The sequence below is a fragment of the Oryx dammah genome, unplaced genomic scaffold (genome assembly GCF_014754425.2).
Source record: "Oryx dammah isolate SB20612 unplaced genomic scaffold, SCBI_Odam_1.1 HiC_scaffold_1, whole genome shotgun sequence".
Lineage (NCBI taxonomy): Eukaryota > Metazoa > Chordata > Mammalia > Artiodactyla > Bovidae > Oryx > Oryx dammah.
The window spans coordinates 63122658-63143525 of record NW_024070185.1 but is presented as its reverse complement, the minus strand read 5'-3'; the positions used below and the strand labels follow the sequence as shown (position 1 = coordinate 63143525).

The 20868-nt window shown below is 43.3% G+C and overlaps 1 long non-coding RNA gene across 1 annotated transcript in view; it reads left to right on the top strand.

The window, feature by feature from the left end:
* The window catches only part of LOC120862830, a 585125-nt gene extending 565405 nt beyond the window's left edge, over positions 1–19720 (top strand). Inside the window, exon 3 of the long non-coding RNA XR_005720857.1 lies at positions 19614–19720. This is a non-coding gene — a long non-coding RNA (uncharacterized LOC120862830). The remainder of the gene's footprint in view (positions 1–19613) is intronic.
* Positions 19721–20868: the final 1148 nt, after the last annotated feature.

Sequence of the window (20868 nt, the reverse complement as noted above, 5' to 3'; positions counted from 1 at the left end):
AATGCCGGCAGCATCCCTCTCCTGGGGTGTCGTCTGGGGATGAAGCGGGGAGGACTGGGCCCGACACCTGCCCTCGCACAAGGGAGAAACAGTCTCAACCTCAGAACCTCCAGTTGCAGCTCAGGCTCGAGGACTGCCGGGCCTGGCTAGGAAACCCAGAGACCAGCTCGGCAAAGAGCAAAGTAGAGAGAGGTGCCTTTCCCTAAAGAGTCCAGAACATCGCAAGGTAGCACCCTGCCCCATGGCCCAGATCCCCCAGCTTCTGTGGGCCCAAGACCTCAGAGTTCTTCTAGCCCAAGTCCTTCATGGAACAAAAAAGAAAAAGGGGGCCCAGAGAAGGGAGGGAGCTAACCCTGTGTCACATAGCATCTTAGAACCAGGACTGAAATCCAGCCCTGCTCACCAGTCTAGTTCTCAACCCACAAGTGCTTTCAGAGCGTGGCAGTAACAGACCCCACTCTGGCCCTCAAAGGGTCACAAGGGAAACATTGCCAGGAGCCACCAGGTGCCCTCACAGGGTGAATATTAAGTGTACTAAATGTAGTTTCCCTGTACAGAGTTGGGATTGCACAAAGTATATACATACATATATGTATATATATACACACACACACATATACTTGCTGAACTTATTAAAAAGCATACATATAATGTACATATATATATTGCTGAACTTATTTTTAAAAGCCAGTGCACTGCCTTTTTTAATAAGTTCCGCAATCCTCTATGTGTAATTATTATCATCGTTTATATGAAAATTAACCAGGAGGCCCTCATTGGACCCTCTCTAGTCATCCCTTGTCCTTGTTTTTCCCTCACTGTCAAGGTCAGTCAATGGATCAGTAAAGTCAGCCATCTCTAGAGGACCCAGGGAATAGAAGGGAAGGGAGTCATAAACAGAGGCTCCCATAGAGAATCCAAGAAAGGACCACAGTATGGTCACCATTCCAAACCCCACTCCAGCCACTGAAGGGGAACGGCCTGGAAATATCTATTGCTCCCCCATCCCAGGGGACTCACCCTGCAACCAGCACAGGGCTGGTGGACTCACCTGAACCAGAGCCTCCCTGCAAGCACGTGTTGGGAAGAAGCTTGGCTCACAGTCATGCCAGCCCCTCTATTTTTGTTCCATCACACATGCCAGGGCTCTATTTCCCTCTCCTCCCCCCTCCCCGTTCCGTCCTCCTCTCTGCTGGACAGCCAGCTGCCTGTCCATTTGAGGAAACTGCAATTAGAGCCTCCGCAGTCTTTCCCTGCCAGCCCGGTGAGGCCCTGTTATGGGTGTGCTGTCCCTGTCACTCAGACCCAGCCAGTAGCCAAACTGGAGCATGCCAGGGAGAGGTGGCCCAGAGAAGGAGACCCTGGAAAAGCAGTGGAGGAGCCTGAAGGCCCTGGAGCCATATAGCCCAGGGGAAAACCTTGGGGAAACACATGCACATCCCTGGAAGGGTGTCGGGAGCAGAGAGAACAGATTCACTCTGCAGGGCTCCAGCAGTCAGAGTGGACACATGGGGCCAATTTTAATTCAAACCATGAAAAAGCTCCTTAACTATCCCAGGGCTGCCCAGGGTACGTTAGCTCAAACAGCAAGCACATCAAGTTTATAATTAGGGAAGCCCAGCTTGGAGCGCCAGCTCCCACCTGTGCCTCAGTGAGCAAGGTACCCCGAGTTAGTTGTTGTTTAGCCGCTAATCGTATCCAATTCTTTTGCAACCTCATGGACTGTAGCCCACCAGGCTCCTCTGTCCATGGGATTTTTCCAGGCAATAAGACTGGACTGAGTTGCCATTTCCTTCTCCAGGAGATCTTCCCCACCCAGGGATCAAACCCAAATCTCTTGCATTGGCAGGCAGATCCTTTACCACTGAGCCACCAAGGAAGCCCCCAAATATTTATGTATTCATTTGGCTGCACTGGGTTGCAGGACGAAGGATATTTAGATGCAGCAATGTGGGATTCATTTCCCCCACCAGGGATAGAACCTGGGCCCCCTGCATTGGGAGCTCAGAGGCTTACCCTCTAGACCACCAGGGAAGGTCCCACTCAGCTTTCAGTTCAGTTCAGTTCAGTCGCTCAGTTGTGTCCAACTCATTGTGACCCCATGGACCGCAGCATGCCAGGCTTCCCTGTCCATCACCAACTCCCAGAACTTACTCAAACTCATGTCCATCGAGTCGATGATGCCATCCAACCATCTCATCCTCTGTCGTCCCGCTCTCCTCCTGCCTTCAATCTTTCCCAGCATCAGGGTCTTTTCCAATGAGTCAGTTCTTTGCATCAGGTGCCCAAAGTATTGGAGCTTCAGCTTCAGCATCAGTGCTTCCAACAAATATTCAGGACTGATATCCTTTAGGATAAACTGGTAGGATCTCCTTGCAGTCCAAGGGACTCTCAAGAGTCTTCTCCAACACCACAGTTCAAAAGCATCAATTCTTCAGTGCTCAGCTTTCTTTATAATCCAACTCTCACATCCATACATGACTACTGGAAAAACCATAGCTTTGACTAGATGGACCTTTGTCAACAAAATAATGTCTCTGCTTTTTAATATGCTGTCTAGGTTGATTATAGCTTTCCTTCCAAGGAGCAAGTGTCTTTTAATTTCATGGCTGCAATCACCAGCCTTTACTATCTCTCAAATGATCTCGGGAGGTATATCTCAGAGACTCACTCAGAACTCCTTGTAACATATCCAAAGGCAAGCTTCAAATGCCCTTAGAGAAAAGAGGTTCAGCCTTTACACACAAAGGCTGTGATCCCAGCCACAAAGAGTCAAGCCCACCAGGGCGGTGGACACAGAGAAAGGAGCCCTGGTTGGGTGCCAGACTAACCTGAGCTCAAGTCCCAGCTCTGCTTCTTATTATTTTGACCTCTAGCAAGACAGTCAACCCAAATCTCTGATCCTCAGTTTTCTTCACCTGTAAAGTGGAGCCTGGCACCCTTATAGGCTTGCAATAAGGATCAAATAAGGGAGAAGCGCAAGAGCTACCTTGGAAGCTATATTACTGATACAAAAGCAATAATGTTGAGAATTTCTGACTACAATTATTTTTATCCCAGGAAGAACATGGATGATGCAACTGTTGCATTCCAGGACAAATATCCATTCAACAAACATTCCTACTATGCCAGATTCTGAAGGTGCAAACATAATGAAGACAAAATTCTGTGTCCTCCAAGACTAACTGGGAAGAGAGACATGTAAATTACTCACGATTGCTGAACCTGGGACACAGAGGTGTAGCCAAGTTACAGTGAGAGTGCAGAGGACAGTAACTACCCAGGGTTGGGGGAGGCAGGGGTGAGGGCACCAGAGGAGGGAGCATTTGGATAGAGGCTTCAAAATGAGAAGGGACATTTACATGCCTAATAACAGACCACCAAGACGTGTGAGGCAAAAACTGACTGAACTGAAGGGAGAAAGAGACAATTCTCCAATAACTGTTGGAGGCTTCACTACTGTACTCTCAATAGGATGCTGCTGCTGCTGCTAAGTTGCTTCAGTCGTGTCCGACTCTGTGTGACCCCATAGACGGCAGCCCATGAGGCTCCCCCGTCCCTGGGATTCTCCAGGCAAGAACACTGGAGTGGGTTACCATTTCCTTCTCCCTTGCAAGAAAGTGAAAAATGAAAGTGAAGTCGCTAAGTCATGTCCGACTCTTAGTGACCCCATGGACTGCGGCCCACCAGGCTCTTCCGTCCATGGGAGTTTCCAGGCAAGAGTGCTGGAGTGGGGTGCCATTGCCTTCTCTGCTCAATAGGATAGGATGACCAAATGGAAGACAAGTAAGGAACTAGAGGACTGGGGCAACTGCACAAACCAACTAGATCCAACAGACATAACTCAGAACACTCTTCTTGAGTGCATGTGGGTCATTGTCCGGCACAGACCATATGTTAATCATGTCTCAGTAGCCAAAACGTGGAATCAACCTAGTGTCCATCAACAGATGAATGAATAAACGAAAGTGATACATACATACAATGGAGTACTATTCAGCCTTTAAAAAGGAAGGAAATTCTGACACACGCCACAGCATGGATGAATCCTGAAGACATCATGCTAAGAGCAATATCAGTCGCAAAAGGACAAGCACTGTATGACTCCGCCCCTATGAGTTGCCTAAAGTAGTCAAATTCATAGAGACAGAAAGTAGAACAGCAGCTGCCAGGGGCTGGGAGAAGGAATGGGCAGTTATTAAGTGATGTGGCTTCCCTGGCGACTCAGACAGGAATGAATCTGCCCACATATGGGAGACCCAGGTTTGATGTCTGGGTCAGGAAGATCCCCTGGAGAAGGAAATGGCAACCCACTCCAGTATTCTTGCCTGGAGAATTTCATGGACAGAGGAGCCTGGCAGGCTACAGTCCATAGGGTCACAGAGAGTCGGACACAACCAAAGTGATTTAGCACGCAGACAGTTTCAGTTCTAGAGATGAATGGTGATGATGTTTGCACAACCATGTGAAGATTCTGAATGCCACTGAACTGTACCCTATAAAAAATGGTTAAAATGTTAATTTTATGTTTTATATGTTTTACCCAATTTCAAAGATAAATTATTGTGAAAAAAAAATGAAGAAGAGTTCTAAGCAGTCCAGGTGGGACAGAAAAGTCTAGACAGAAGAAACATCTTGTGCTAAAGTACAGCTGTATGAAAGCAACTGGTATTCTCTGAGTGTAGCAAAAGTGTCCGCAGCATGCGCAACACACAGAGGTAGCCATGGTGGGCTGAATTCCCTGAAAGGGAGTTGGCGTGCCACCCCATGGTCTCTAGGGAAGACAGGGCTCCAGTGTGGCTTAGAGCAATCAGACTGGGAGGAGCCTGGGAAGGGCAGACGGCACCACCTCTAGAGAGATATTAAAAGAGAAACTGCTTTCTAGACAGTCCCAGCTCCCCAGGCCTGTGGTCACTCTCTGTGGTCACCAGCCCAGCAATGCGGCAAGAGTGACGCAAGACAGCCTCCCGAGGCTGCAAGCTGAAGGCCGGAGGGATTCCCCTGAAAAACAAAAGAGGGAGGCTTTGGTGGGGACCCTGTGTGGAAAACCCCTCTCTGCCATGTCGTTCTCCCTGTGCTGTGCAGTCTGTTTGGGTAGCAGCTGAGTGAGGACAGGGAGCTCATCTCCCTGCAGGCTCACCCTGTGGCTTTCACCAGCTCACAGGAAGACAAGATTCGCAACTCAAAGGTAAATTTGGGCATTGGGAGTGGGAGGAGGGCCTCTATAAAATTTCTAAATCAAGTGAATTTGGGAAATCCCAACTCTGCAACTTAATAAACAGTGACTTGAGCAGCCCTGTGTCTCTATATGGGTCTCAGCTTGTGCATCTGTAAAATAAAGGAGTTAGACCTGTAAGTCCATTGTTACATCTCTGGCATTAAGAAGGGCAGAACATTACTGGACGTGTAATTCAGCAATCAAGTATGTATACACACACACAAGGATTGGGCAAAATGTTCTTTCTTTCTCCCCTTGAGTCTTTCTTGTCTGTGTTTGTCTAGGTTTGACAACATTGAGTATCCTCTGTGATTTCTCTTCTCCCTCTCCCTCTCTCAGTTCCCATAGTTTCTTCCTCTTAAATTTTCTGCCTTGTAAGAGTAGAGGGCACACGAGAGGTGGCTTGGCATCCTGTGAATGGAAGGAAAAGAATGAAGGCAAGTCTTTTCCCATCTAACCACAGGGTACAGTATCTACAAAATATCTACATGTATGAGTAACATCAGCTCTTAGCTAAAAATGGTGTGTTATTCTACTCAAAATACCACTTGGTCTTTCCAAAGGAAGCAAGTCAAGTTCTATATATCAAGTTGCATATATATATATATATATGTATGTATATCCATATCCCCTCAAGAAAGAATTTGCTAGAAATTGGATTGTCAACGGTCAATTTACCAAATGATCAATTTGCTTCATTACTGAAAATGTTCTTAACATAACGTTACAGCTTCATCACCACAACAGCAAAAATTGTCCACGCCCTAGTTAGGTAGGCTGTCCTGAGATAGTGCAGGCATTAGGGTTGTCCTGAGGGTCTCCATGCCAACCAACTGTAAGGGCAGAAGCACGGGGATTAGATTGTGTGGGAGGTGCACATCCCTGGCACTCATATTACTGGCACTCACCTGGCCTGCCTCTGAGCCTCATGCCAACCTACGAAGGGGACTGGGAATGTCATCCCTGAGCAGGCAGCCTCTCCACAGTGACCATCCTGGGAGCCCTGCAAAGGAAGAAGTTATCCTCAGGGGGTAGCCAGCCATCTCTGCCATGGAAGTGTTTAAGCATCAAGCTCTCCTCAAATGCTCAACATCCTGCCTAGACACATGGGCCTTTTCTTACATATGACTTCCTCCTCTGTTTTGGCAGACTTGCATTCTGTGCCTGCCCCTGCCCAGAGGTGGAGTGTGTGAATAAGTGGCTCTTCCTTAAACACGGCTCGCATGGCCTTGTGTTCAGCCCTCACTGTGGCGTCTTCGTCTGGCTGACCTTGGCCTCTGCCCCCACCTCACCTCTGCGCCTGCCCTGGTGGCTCCCTTGGCCCCGCCTTTTCACAAACGGTGCCCCCTTCAATGCAACCTATCGTTTTCTCTATTTTTAAAAACCTGTGTCCTGTCCACCTTGAAGAGTATGGCCTGTAGAGTTCTAGGAAGCACAGTCTGGAGGCAGAAATCTTAGCCCTGAGAGACTTAGTGGCTACCCAGAGAGACCACATTTTGAGTTTTTCATGGTAACAATGGAAGAGGAAGCCACTGAGCTTTGAAACTGGGAAAGCTGTCCTGGCCCCTCTTTGCCCTCACTACACAAACCTCCCTCAACACGCCATTAAAATGTAGGGAACAACAACAACAAAAAGAACGTGGGAATTCTGTTGCCAGTAATATGGAGTAACAGCGACCAATTTACCCTACTTTATAAACAATAACAAAAAGGAAAGAAAGAAAAAATACATAAAACAGTGTTTTTCAAGACATAGAAGTCACAAAACAGAAGACAACCATGCCTAAGAGACCAGAAGCAGATTGTCCCAATGTACTGCCTTAAGAGAATTCTCTGGCTATGGCCCTTGAGGGACAACTGAGGCTGAGCCTGAAGACTCCTGTAGTCAAGGAGATGGAGCGGAGAGTCCAGGAAGACCAAAGCAGCCAGAGTTCATAACACAGAGCTCCAAAGAAGAGAGCTCGCTCAGTAAGAAGATCTCAGAAATCTGCATAGAACCTCCCATGCACCCATCAACCACAAGTCATGTGAAGAAACTACATGAAGTGGAGGAAAGAACCACCTGAAAGGCTTGGAGAGAAAATGTCCCAGGGCTCACACAGCACTGGGAGCCGTGCCTACAGCCACCAGACAGACTACACTGAGCCACCTGAGAAGCCCCTAGACCCACCTCAGTTCAGTTCAGTTCAGTCGCTCAGTCGTGTCCGACTCCCTGCGACCCCATGAACCACGGCACGCCAGGCCTCCCTGTCCATCACCAACTCCCGGAGTTCACTCAGACTCACATCCATCGAGTCAGTGATGCCATCCAGCCATCTCAGACCCACCAAGTGAATTGTAAAAGTTAGACCTGAAAGAATCACAGTGTTTCTAAGGACTTAATTGTATCCCAGAACAAAACTGAAGATGTATAGGAATACAACATGTCCAAAACCAGCAAGGCAAAAGTAACAGTGTCTGATATCCAATCAAAGATTGCCAGGCATGCAAAAAAATCAGGAAAATATGACCCATAGTGAGACCAACCAGCCAAAACCAACTCAGAAGTGACACGGATGTTAGAATCAGCCGAGAAGGACCTTAGCAAGTATTATAACTGTGTTCCTAGTGTTTAAAAAGTTAAGCAGACATGGAGAATATACAAAAGACCCAAATAAAACTTCTAGAGATGAAAATTATGTCTGAGATTTTAAAATATACTGATTGGATTAACAGTGGATTAGACAGTAGAGAAAAAAAGATCAGTGAACTTGAAAGCCAAACAATAACATCTAGGCAAAATGAAACAGAGAGAAAATAGAGCTTTAAAAATATCAGCATCAGTGAACTGTGGGACAACTGGACCAGCTTGCCTTGAGTTTTAATTTTCCAGTCCTTCCCTTTCAGAACCTCAAAAGTGGGGGGATTACAACCAAGGGCAATCCTGTCTTCTCACTGGCGCTTTGACTGAAAGGGTTTTTAAGGAGTATAAGTGTGTGTGTGTGTGTGTGTGTGTGTGTATGTTTTACACTTTTAAAATGTTTTATTTAAACTGAAATACACCTATAGATAATTATACATGAGTGTCTAGTTCACTTATCAAAAATATTTATAAAAATGTTTTATTTTGGAATAATGTCAGGTTTTGGCTTCCCTGATGGCTCAGTTGGTAAAGAATCTTTCTGCAATGTAGGAGACCTGGTTCAAACCCTGGGTTGAGAAGATCCCCTGGAGAAGGAAATGGTATCCCACTCCAGTAATCTTGCCTGGGAAATCCCATGGACAGAGGAGCCCACTGGGCTACAGTCCATGGGGTCGCAAGAGAGGGACACGATTGAGCGACTAAGCCACCAATGTTGCTGCTGCTGCTGCTAAGTCACTTCAGTCGTGTCCGACCACCAGTGTTAGGTTTACATAAAAATTTCAGCCATAGCACAAAGGTTTCTTGTAGACCCTTCATCCAGCTTCTCTTCATGTTAATGTCTTACATAACTGCAGTGCAATTAACATGGGTACATTATTAATAGCAAAAACCATACTCATATTTTGCCAGGTTTTTTCCACTGATGTCCTTGTTCTTTTTCAGAATCCAATGCAAGATACTATGTTGCATCTAGTCTTTAAAAGTTTAAATTGAAACCCTGAACCAGAGTGTTGCCTTATGGGGAGTCAGCAATCAGAAGTAATCAATAGTGGCCCTGTGGGGACATGATCCACTAGCTACACTTTATATTCACAAAGACAGACACAGACTAGAGTTCTCTGTTGGAAATCCCCAAATATACATGACCAGAGTAGCACGAGCTCACTGGGGGTGGGGCAGGGGAGGGTGGTAGAGGCAGCTTAAAAGTGAGATTATCAAAAAAATTACAATAAAAAGGGCAAATGAAGCACCATGGATTCTATGAAACAGAAGACTAGGCCAAGAATTTAAAGTAAACATAATAAATCATTGGATTATGAGATAAGAACAGCAAATTATTTTAAACCCAAGTGGAAATATTCACATTTTATCAGATAAATGTAGATAAATGATAGGACAGATTTAGCTGAAGAATATATTCATATATTTAGTACAGATTTATGAAGAATTTATTAGTGAACTGAAAGATCAAATTGAGGAATTCTCCAAGATGGCAACAGAAAACAAAACAAAACAAATTCTTAAGAAATACAAAAGAAAAAAAATCTAAAAAGTAAAGATATTAGAAGTAAAATTTTCAACATCCAAATAATAGGAGTTCTAACAAGAAAGAGAAAAAGGAAAATAGAAAGGAGAAAAAATTTGAAAAAATAAATGGAAATTAATTTTCCAGAATTAGGAAAAAATGAAAGACCTCACATCTAAAGTAAAGAATGAAAACCCATACTTACATTGTAGTGATTTTTTTTTTGTGTGTGTGTCCCAAAGGCAAAGGTAAAATTTGAAAAGACTCTAGTGGTTAGAGAATACCTACCTAGAGAAAGCAGAGAGGCATTAGTCCTTACAAAAGCAGTGTAGGATACAAGAAGTGGAAAGTAATTTTTTAATTGAAAAAAAAAATTTACAAAGTAGAACTTTATATCCAAAAATTGGCATTAAAATATGAAGGGTAATAAAAAACATTCTCAGGAATGTAAGATAATAAAAGGGTTACCACACATTGAAAATAATTTTAGAAAAAGTACTCAAAATTTAAGAGATATAAATCTGGGAAAGTAATTAAAAAATATAGCATGACTGAAAAAAAGAAAATAAATCATTGTCACGTAATGATGGCATTGGAATAGGGGCGGGGAAGAAACTGAAGGACATGAGAGCAGACTAAAATATTTGATACTTTAGGTGAAAGACATAAATTCTGACAAGTTTAATACATTAATTGGAGAAATTTTTAAATATATATTAATCTTAGGTTTAAAGCAATCATCAGATGCATAAAATAGAGTATAACTTTTAAACCTGCTCATATCCAGTGATAAGCAAGAATAGAAATAAAAGAAGGCAAATAAATGAAAAATGTGAATAAAATTGCAACTAAGTTTAAATATAAAATAACTATAAATTAGAAAATGTCTCAATTAGAGAAAAACAGTAAGCTGGGCTTTTAAAAAAAATTCAACATTATGTTACCTATAAAGACAATAAGATACAAAAAGTTGAAAACAGAAGAATGAAACCTTCCATAGTAATGAATTTGAAAACCTACATGAAATTGATAAATTCTAATATATAGAAAATGCAATATTGATACAAAAGAAATAAATAACTTGAATAGACTAAAGAATGTCACAGAAATGGAAATAGTAGCCAAAGTCTACTATTTTTTATTTTTCTCCCCAATACACCAGGCATAATGTATGTCTGTCTATTGTCTGAGACTCCATCCTTGACTATAAGCTTCATGAGGGCATGGACTTGTTTGTTCATTGCTATATCCCTAGTGGGGATATAGCACTGGGAATAATACTGGGAATGTGGACACCAAGAAGTCACTGAATGGAAGGACTGATGGATGACTAAGTCGGGTGAAGTGAACTGAAAACTCTATTTTTAAATTCTTCATCTATACTGAGGATAGAAAAGCTATGAGATTCAAGGAGACAGAGGGATAGGTACTAGGGATTGATTAGGAGAACACAACCTAATCAGCCATAGACAATATGTAAATAAATATGTATGGCCATGTTCCAATAATACTTTATTTACAAAAAGTTGCTGCATTTGGCTCAAACGCCATAGTTTATCTACCCCAATCTAAAATACTATACTTGCCATTACTAATTTGAGAAGAAACGGAAAACCCAAGTACTTTTATAACAATGTAAAAACTTGAATTAATAGTTTTTCAGTCTTTCCACAAAGAAATTATGGGTTACAGATGGTTCTCCAGGTGGATCCTTTAAACTTTCATAGAACAGATAATTCCAACTATATATAAATCTTCCAGACAGTAAACAAAGATGAAACTTCTCAACTTATTTTATGAATCCAGTATAGTCTAGATAATAAACCAGACAAGGGAGAAAGATGTACAGCACCCCCCACCTCAAACGTACAAAAATACAAGAATTTTTAAAATAGATACATAGATAGCAAACAGCTGGATAGCAAACTTAATTGACCTGTGTTTAAAAATAAATACATCCTGACCCCAATAAATAGAGGTTGGTCCTCTATCTCATCTTCTCCTTAAAAAAGGTAGAATAGTTTAACATTAGTAAATCCAATGATGTAATTAACTAAATTGGGAAATTAAAAGGATAAAATTATATAATCGGTGTCAATAGATTCAGAAGAAGAAACGTAATGAAGCCAGTCATGAATGGACATTGGGAAAAACCACTCCAGGCAAGCTAGTACTAAGAGGTAGGTTCCTTAACTTGATAAAAAGGTAACTACCAAAACCTACCAGAAGCATCAGACCTAATAATGCAACCCTTACAATCTCTTTTTAATTAGAAAAAGAACAAAATAATCTCCACTTGAACTCCTATTCAACATTATATTAAAAATAGAAATAACAGGTTTAAGGATAGAAAGAAAACTGTCATTATTCCAGGTGAGTTTATTATCTTCAAAGAAAATCCAAGAGAATATACAAAGCATTAGGAATTAATAAGAACAATATCATATCATTATAAGGGCTTCCCAGATGGGGATAGTGGTAAAGAATTCATCTGCCAATGCAGGAGGTGTAAAGAAGAACGGGTTCGATCCCTGGGGCAGGAAGAACCCCTGGAGGAGGGCATGGCAATCCACTCCAGTATTCTCGCCTGGAGAATCCCATGGATGGAGGAGCCTGGCGGGCTACAGTCCTTGGGGTCTCAAAGAGTTGGACAAGACTGAATCAGCTTAGCAGGCACATGCACATATTAGGAATGTCATACAAGAAAATAGTATCTAACAAATAAAATAAATGAACTAGATCTACATTATTAATATTAACATGAATAAATTTCAGTGTTAGGTGAAAACAAGAAGCCAACTGAAAAAAGATACAAGCAGTATGATACTATTTCTGAGTTAGACATGAAACACTCCTCTTGCTGCCCCAGCTGAACCAAAGCTCCCCTCCCACCACACACCCTATCAGTCAGGGAGTTCTTTCTCCACCCAGGTTTGCTCTGCTGCTGCTGCTGCAGCTGCTGCTGCTAAGTCGCTTCAGTCGTGTCCGACTCTGTGCGACCCCATAGACGGCAGCCCACCAGGCTCCCCCGTCCCTGGGATTCTCCAGGCAAGAACACTGGAGTGGATTGCCATTTTCTTCTCCAATACATGAAAGTGAAAAGTGAAAGTGAAGTTGCTCAGTCGTGTCCGACTCTTAGCGACCTCATGGACTGCAGCCTACCAGGCTCCTCCGTCCATGGGATTTTCCAGGCAAGAGTACCGGAGTGGGTTACCATTGCCTTCTCTGGTGTGCTCTGCCAGTAACGAAATTGAGTTTGGTTGCAAGCAAAACAGGCTTTTACTCAATGGTCAGAGAATGGAGAAGGGAAGCTCCCACCCTAAAAGCACCTTCTTCCGAAAAAGAGGGGAGTGAGGGAACTCAAAGGGTTAGGAGGCAGATAGGGCTCTGGGAAAGCTACAGAGATTCCCTGGGGCAGACAGGGCAGGCACAATTTTCCATCCTTCTTCGCATGTGGCACAAATTGAGTCTAGCAGAGCATGAGTCCCCACTTTGGGTGGCGACCTTAGCAAGGTAATGAAGCAAAGGTAATGCCAGGATATCGCCCCCTGGTTTATCTGCGCAGGCGCGTTCTCATGGTCTTCCGAGAGAGTTCCAGTGGTTGACCACTATATATCTCTCAAAGTACAGCCCCAAAGCATCTCTGCCAAACACCAGGTACTTTTGAAGCAAACACAGAGAAATCAGGGTAAGTGTCCCTCCGCTCTCAGGGGTTGCCATGGAAATACAGAGATAAATCAAGGTACATTAAGTGGTGACCTTTAGCCTACTTTGCCTGCCATGTTGGATTTAGCTTGTTCCATCTCTGGGTTTGTCTTGGGCCTTTGTGGTGTCCCATTCCTAAAACAAAACTAGCCTCTATGATTGGACAAAAAAACAAAAATAGGGGCCTGGGGCCTGAGATGCATAGCACGTTTAAGAGTATTGCTTATGAAATGTTTTAAATATACAAGTCACTACACATTGGTGTTTACTCACATAAAAACAAAATAATATTGAGCACTAAGAAGCTGCCTACTAACTTGAGACTTACCTCTGGAGGGAGAGGGAGGGCAATTGATTTTCGATTTTATCTGTAGTTTTACTTTCTTTCTAAAAGGATCTAAGGCAAATGTTAACATTTCTTCTATCATCTAGCCATGGCCACGTTGGTGCTTTTGACATACTTCTCTGTAATTTTCTTTAAGTTTCAAATCTTTCCTGATTGAATTTATGTTTAATAGAAAAGGGGCCATGATCAACACTGTCTTAAGAGTAGGCTCTGGCTGCACCTGTGAGTGTAGGAAGGACAGCCCAGCCACCCAGGTGTCCCCAGCACAGAGGGTTACCTTTCACCATGTGGGAGTCAGGAGTGACAAGGTCCTTGTACCCTGAGGTTCGATGCTCTGCCGCCTTCCCTGTAGGATCCTTGGGAGGACAGCCTAATGTGGGTCAGAGGCACTGTTGTAAGGGAGGCAGTCCGTTCCATACTGATCTCCTGTTACCCTGCCCCACATATTTGATCTCGTGCTTCCTATGTAGTGTCGTCTGAGACAAAGTGTGAAGTTCTCTTCCATGAAAGGGATGCCACAGAAACTAAAGTTAGTAGATTTGTTTACCCTTGGAATGAATTATAAACACAGGCCTTCTTGGGGGCAATCATCCTCTTTATCCTTTCATTTGAAGGCAGAGAAGGGTCATATTTTGAGAAGAAATCACGATCTCCTCTGGCTCGTACAATGGCTGAAGACTTCAATTTTTAACACTGGGTGGTATCCACCAATTCTCAAAATACAGTGAATTTAAGGTGGGGGCAAGGAAAGTAAAAGAAAAATATGAAACACCTTTTTGTGCCAAGTAAGGATATGCTCGGGCTTCCCTGGTAAAATGGTAAAGAATCCACCTGCCAGTGCAGGAGACATGGGTGCAATTCCTGGTCCAAGAAGAACCCCTGGAGAAGGAAGGGGCAACCCACTCCAGGAGTCTTGCCCGGGATATCCCATGGACAGAGAAGCCTGGTTTGCTACAGTCCTTGGGGTCGCAAAGAGTCAAACACGACTTAGCAACTGAACAGCAACAACAAGGATATGCTCACCGAGTTATGGGAACACATCAAAAGGACCCAGGAGCCAGAATGAAGCGGTTCCCACTGAACAAATATATAGTTCGGTTTTTGAAATCCATGGAATAAAACAAAAACTCATTAAATAAAACAAGAATCCATGAGACCATAGTGATATGAGTTAATAAGTGAATATACAAACTGATGGAGGGGAGAGGAAAGTGCTTCTTTGCAGTAAAACAACAACTACTAAATACAGGTGATATCAAAAAACAAAAACAAATACTTGTGGGCTTGGAATATGAAGGGAAAAGAAAGCTTTGAAAGCATGAAAGACAAAGGGTAAGAGGGACCCAGGACACATGCTGGTTGAAAAACAAAACATACACCCTGTTGTTAGAAGAAGGAAGCTGACTGCTTCCCCACCCCTGCTTCACTGAGAAAAGCCCGTTTGCTTATCGATCGCTGAGTCATCATCATGCTTTCACTTGCCCCCCCTCCCAATGACTAGCACCACTGCACCCCAAGTGAGACAAAAAAATGGTGGACGTACTGCCACTTTGGGGGAGAAAAGCCAGCACAGAACTCCAGAATTCATATTACCTGAACTGAGAAATGAAAACTGGCTTTATGCCTTTCTTGCTGCGTGACCTTGAAAATCCCACATTCTTTATGCTCCAGTTATCTCATGTGTACAACAGGGATTCAGATGATTTCTCTACTGCACTGGGTGGTGATTAGGATCTAATTAGGCACCATGTGAGAAGGTGCTTGTAAGCCACCATGCCTGTAGACACTTGGGGTATCACAGAATAAAGGGAGCTTCTTAAAAAAGGGCTGGGGATGGGCAACGTGGTCCATCTGCTAGAGGCAGGCTGAGGTCCAAATCATTATTTTTTCAACTTGAATAATGCACTGAACCCTTCAAAAAAAAAAAAGTCTCAGACTGTAAGCACTGACTTCAGTGACTCTTACTATGTCACTCTTGTACATGAAGAAACATAAAACTAGCTTTGGATTTCTTGTATTTCCCATGTAATTTATAGTAACAACATCATTTAAAGCAGCAGGGGAATAATGGCATTTAGGAGCAGGGAGCCAGGATGTTCTAGATTGAAGGCCTGAGGAAAAGAGTGAAAGTGGAAGAGCAGGCTGTAGGAGAGTGTCTAACCTCATCCTTGTTTTCCTTTCTCCCGTGGAGAATATAACTAGCTGTGTTAAGATCAACACAACTGCTATGGACTGAATCATGCCTCCCCCAGAATTCAGGTATTGAAGTCCTCACCCCCAGAACCTCAGTCTGTGACCATATTTGGAAACTGGGCCTTGCAACAGGGATGCAGATAAACTGTGGCCACTGGGATGGGTCCTAACCTAATCTGATGGAGGCACTTAAAGAAATTAGGAAGCAGGCATGGAGAGAAGACAGTGAAGAAGACAGAGAAGAAAACATGGGAGGATACAGGGAGTGGGCAGCCCTTTGCAAACCAGAGAGAGGCTCCAGAGGAAACCAAGCCTAATGCCTCAGTCTGGACTTTCAGCCCCCAGATCTATGGGAAAAAATACATATCTGTTGTTTAAGCCACCCAGTCTCTGGTACTTTTTTATTAACCTCGGGTGACTTAATGAAATTACATGAAGTTCAAGTTTTTTTTTAAAAAAAAAACTACTTTATGCTTTGCTTCTTCAGAAAGAATACTATGTCAGAAGGTATTGTTGTAAATATCTATGATTTGCATATGTGAATATTAATGGCTTAACTTTCCATGGACACAGGGTAGAGGTCAGGGGCCTGGCCACAGGAGTGAGGCTGTTTCGCCTGTTTCTATCCTGTGATGACTGTCTGATGGGCACAAGGCTCGGGTGCCAATGCAAGCCAAACAATGATGATCACATTTAAAAGATTTATTTCTGGTGTGGGCTGTACCATGCCTTGGTATATTCATAAAGTTGAATATTCTGTAGCCATTAAAATGAACAAATCATAGCCACATGGCACAACATGGCTAATCTCCCAAACATAACAGTAAAAAACACAAGTCACAGAAGAAGACAAACAATATGATTTCATTCATATAAAATTCACAAACAGGTGGCTCAACTCTAGCATACTGGGATGCATACATAGGTCATAAAACCAAAAAGGCAAGCAAGAAAGTGATTCTCCCAAAAGTGAGGATAGTGGTGACCTGGAATGGGAAGGAAGAAGTAATTGTCAGAGAGGGGACACAGAAGATAACAGGGTGCTTGCAAGGTTCATCTCTTGCCCACAGGGGTTTGCTTTATAATTATTCATTGAATTATGCAAGTTTCTACAATTTTTTTCTTTGTATAAATCACATTAAAAAAACAAGAGGAGAGCTGAAGCAAATATGGCTAATTATCTGTTCTCAGTCCTAGAGAATCTGTGTTACATCATTAATTATACGTCTCTATAAATTTGGGTTTTCTTTTTCAAATTATTATGCCAAGTGAATGAAGCTAAGCAAAAAAGAGGACATTATGGAATTTTATATTCCATTTGTATAAAATTCAAGAAAATGCAAAGGAATCTAGAGTGGCAGAAAGTAGATTAGTGATTCCTGGCAGGAAGGGGTTTGGCCAGGAAAGGGCAGGAAGGAGGGAGTTTGAGGAAACTCTGGGGGGTGATGGATACCTTACATTGATGGTAGGGATGGATTCATGTGTGTACATGTTTGCCAAAATATGTCAAATCATACACAAAGCAGGGAATGTGGGTTTGATCCTGATCAGAGACCTAAAATCCCACATGTTGATTGCAACAGACAAAAACAAAAATGAAGGGGATACTCTTTAGATAGAAAACCCTGAGCAAGGAACTTCAATGCTGTCTCCTGGGTAGCTGTATATGTGTTTGGGTTAGACATGGGATTCAATTATGTCAATATATTTTCATTCTGCCTTTGATAGAAAAGGGGCCTCCACTCCTCTCTCCACCTTTCCCGTCTCCCCTCCCTCTCCCCTTCTCCTCTCTTCTGCCCTCTGCCCCTTCCCCCGCAACCCCCAGTCTTTCTCTCCTTTTCTCTTTGGCTTTCATTCTTGCTCTGCGTCAGAAAATCACGCAGCTTTAGAACATGTGACAACACTCGTAATAATGATAAACGATCATTGCTGTCACTGAGTAGTGTTTTATGGTTTATAACATGCTTTCCCCTATCTGTCTTCTGATTCTCACATCAACCCTTGGGTGTAGAAATAGAAAAACAAAGGCAACTGTAACCACTTCTGCCTTCTAAGGAGGGTGGTAAATTTCACATCCCTGGCAAATCTCTTTGTTGCCCCCAAATAAATCTCTTTGTTGTCCCGATCCACTTTCAGAGACTTGTCAGTGAAAACAGCAGGTGAAAGCCATTTCTTTTCCTCCAGCTCCCTCCCTTCAGCCCTGTGATGGCCTCTTAGCTTTAATAGAATAACCAATCATCGGCTATAGGCCCAAAACTGAGTTGGGGGTTGTGGCAGACATTGTGGTTGCCTACCCAAATTTTATTCTTCTCTTCTTACTTACAAGGGTCCCTGATTTCACTGGAGGTAGCAATGTTCCAGCTGAAAAATTAGATTTCCCAGCCGCCCCTCTGGAGAAGAATGCCCATGTGAGTATCTTCTGGCCAACTGAATGAAGAAAATAACTATAGTATAAGACTTCTGGAAATGCTCCCTGAAAAGGGCATTGACTCTGTTGGCAGGCCCCTTATTGGCCTTCCCTCTTCCTCTACCTGAAACATGGATGTAATGACTTGTGCTGCAGCAGCCACTTTGCAGACCTAAGGTGATCTTGCTTGAGGACAAGAGGCTCGTGCGAAGGATAGCAAAATGGAAAAATGAAAGTAGGTTAGGATACTGATGAGATTGTGATGCTATCTCGCCAGCCCTAGAATGCCCTCCTCCAGACTTCTTTTACATGAGAGAAAAATTATGTAAGGCATTGTTTTACATGTCTCTGTTGCAACAAAACACAGCCCTAAGTGAAAGAGAATTGATGAACTAAATTATTCTCTTTTTGAAATGAGGGACAGGGAATTTCTGGGATGAATTCTGCAGAAGGGTACTCTGAAAGGAAGGAGAAACAAGCAACATGGTGATACAAATCTCTGTTTCCTCAAGTCTCCTATAAAGCCTGCTGCGCATATGGAGATACCGTGTGTGCGTGTCGGGGGAGGTCAGGGGAAGGGGGTTGTGGTTCCTTGTCAATGTGGTATGAGGCAGGAATGGCACAGGTGCGAGAGCAAGTTGATTCTTCCACCAGGCTAATTCCAAATAAATAGGATCTTGGATGTAGAGAATGAGGAAACATTAACACTTCCCTTTTATGCCAGAGAGACTGCTGAAAATGCTTATCTCAGAACACATGGGGTGAGTTTTGAACCATTTGAATTTTTAAAATCTGGATTTGAATGCTAGTCCTACACTTATATACCTGTGTGACTTTGGGAAAAACCTTTAACCTCTCTGGGTCTCAGTTTTCTCATCTGTAACAGGAGGGATTGGTCAAATTAAGTTCTAAGGTCCAATCCAAACCTTTTAATAGTCCATATAAAATATATCATTAAGAGACGATTAAATCCATTAAACCCTAAATGAGAATAAATTCAGCTTTATACAAATCCATTGTTTCACAAACCGCAATTCTTAGAGAAGCAGGATCTCAACTTAGACAAGCCATGAATGTCTAGTACAGTTCCTATGCAGTAATCTTTCCCTTACTGTCTTGACACATATGATGGTGATATTTTCAGCTCCTCACTCCTAGGTGCATAGGTACATTTACTTTAGAAAATCTGCTTTAAACCTTGAAATTCATTTCCTTTAAATAAAGATGAAGTAGACACAGTGGGAATTTTAAATACATTCTGGTATTATCCCAATATCAGAATGTGTGACATGGAGCTGGGAACATCAACAAGGCCGTGGGAGGACTATATTAGACAAATCAGGTAGTTTATTAAACACCCCAGGGCCTTCTCATCGTAAATGCAGGCAAGCATCCCCAGAGTAATGGGGAGGGAACCCCTGCGAGCTCTAATCTCTCTATTCTGACATTTAATGAGCATGAATAACCAGGGGTGGGTGATATTGTTTATGAGTCCTCGTGAACCCACGAAAAGGGTGATTTCAGAGTTCCTTTGGGATCTTTGATGTCCGGTCTATAAAATGTGTCTAAATTAATTGGGTTCTTCCTCATCCTCAGGACCTTGGCTTCAGCTGGACTGGAGCACCACGAACTCCAGGGGTAAAGTGAAGTGTCTAGAGCCCGATTCCTTCACCAGTGAGTATGTCATTGAGTTATTTGCTGAATTATCCTCCAAACTATAATTTGCATCCTGTTTTCTGGCAGCCTACATTTTTGTAGTTGGATGGGGGACAGCTTCCCGTTCCCTGCAACTGGAAAGCGGTTTAAGTACATCACACCTGTAAACAGAGCTCCTAACTGACATCCACAAAGTAGCCCAAAGAAGGCAGGGACTCCCCAAGAGCAGTGAGCCAGCCCCCCATCTCAGGAGGTATCCAAACAGAGTCAGGGACCAAAAAGAAGGTTTCATAATTAAATGGGCAGGAAGACAAGAGGGCTTAAAGAAGTTCAGTTTTCTTTCCAGTCCTAAAAGTTGAGGATTCTATGAAGTATAGAACCAAATGCTATTCAGTATGAATAATGCTGCTTGTTGTTTAAGGCTTATTATGCACCAAGCACTGTGCTGAATACTTCACTTGAGTTCTTTCATTTAATTCTGACATAAAAGGTGGCTTTGCACCCCTTTCACATGGTGCTCTACAGTATCTAAATATCTGCAGGCAAGGGCACTGGAGAAACGAGGTCACACTCTCCAGGGTGCTTCACCCACAGAGGGGGCAGGGGACACAGTAATGACTCATGCAGGGAGCTGTCTGGATGCCACCTACAACCATCTCTCCTCTAGCAACCATTTTGTTCTAGGATTGATTGATTGATTTGGGGATGTGCTGGGTCTTCATTGCTGCATGCAGGCCTTCTTCAGTTGCAGTGAGCAGGGGCTACCCTGTAGTTGCAGGGCCCAGGCTTCTCACTGTAGTAGTATCTCTTGTTGAGGAGCACAGGCTCTAGGCACCCAGGCTCAGTAGTTGTAGGCTTAGATTGTCCCACGGCATGTGGATCTTCCCGGACCAGGGATTGAACCCGTGTCTCCTGCATTGGCAGGTGGATTCTTTACCGCTGAGCCACCAGGATAACCCTAGCAACCATCTTTCAAAGTCTGTACACAAAGGCAGAGGAGAGTCGGGGTGATGGAGCTAGGCAAACAGGGGTTTAGGGCTGAAAGGTCAAAAGCTGCTGTGCTGAGACCATGGGAAAGGTAACCAGAGGAGAGAGCCCTGCAGCTTTGGTTTCCTGAGAGGGGCATTCCAGGGAAGGGAGATTCTAGCCGAAAGTGTTTCTGTTCCTTTGACCACAGCCTTAGTTCCTCTGAAAG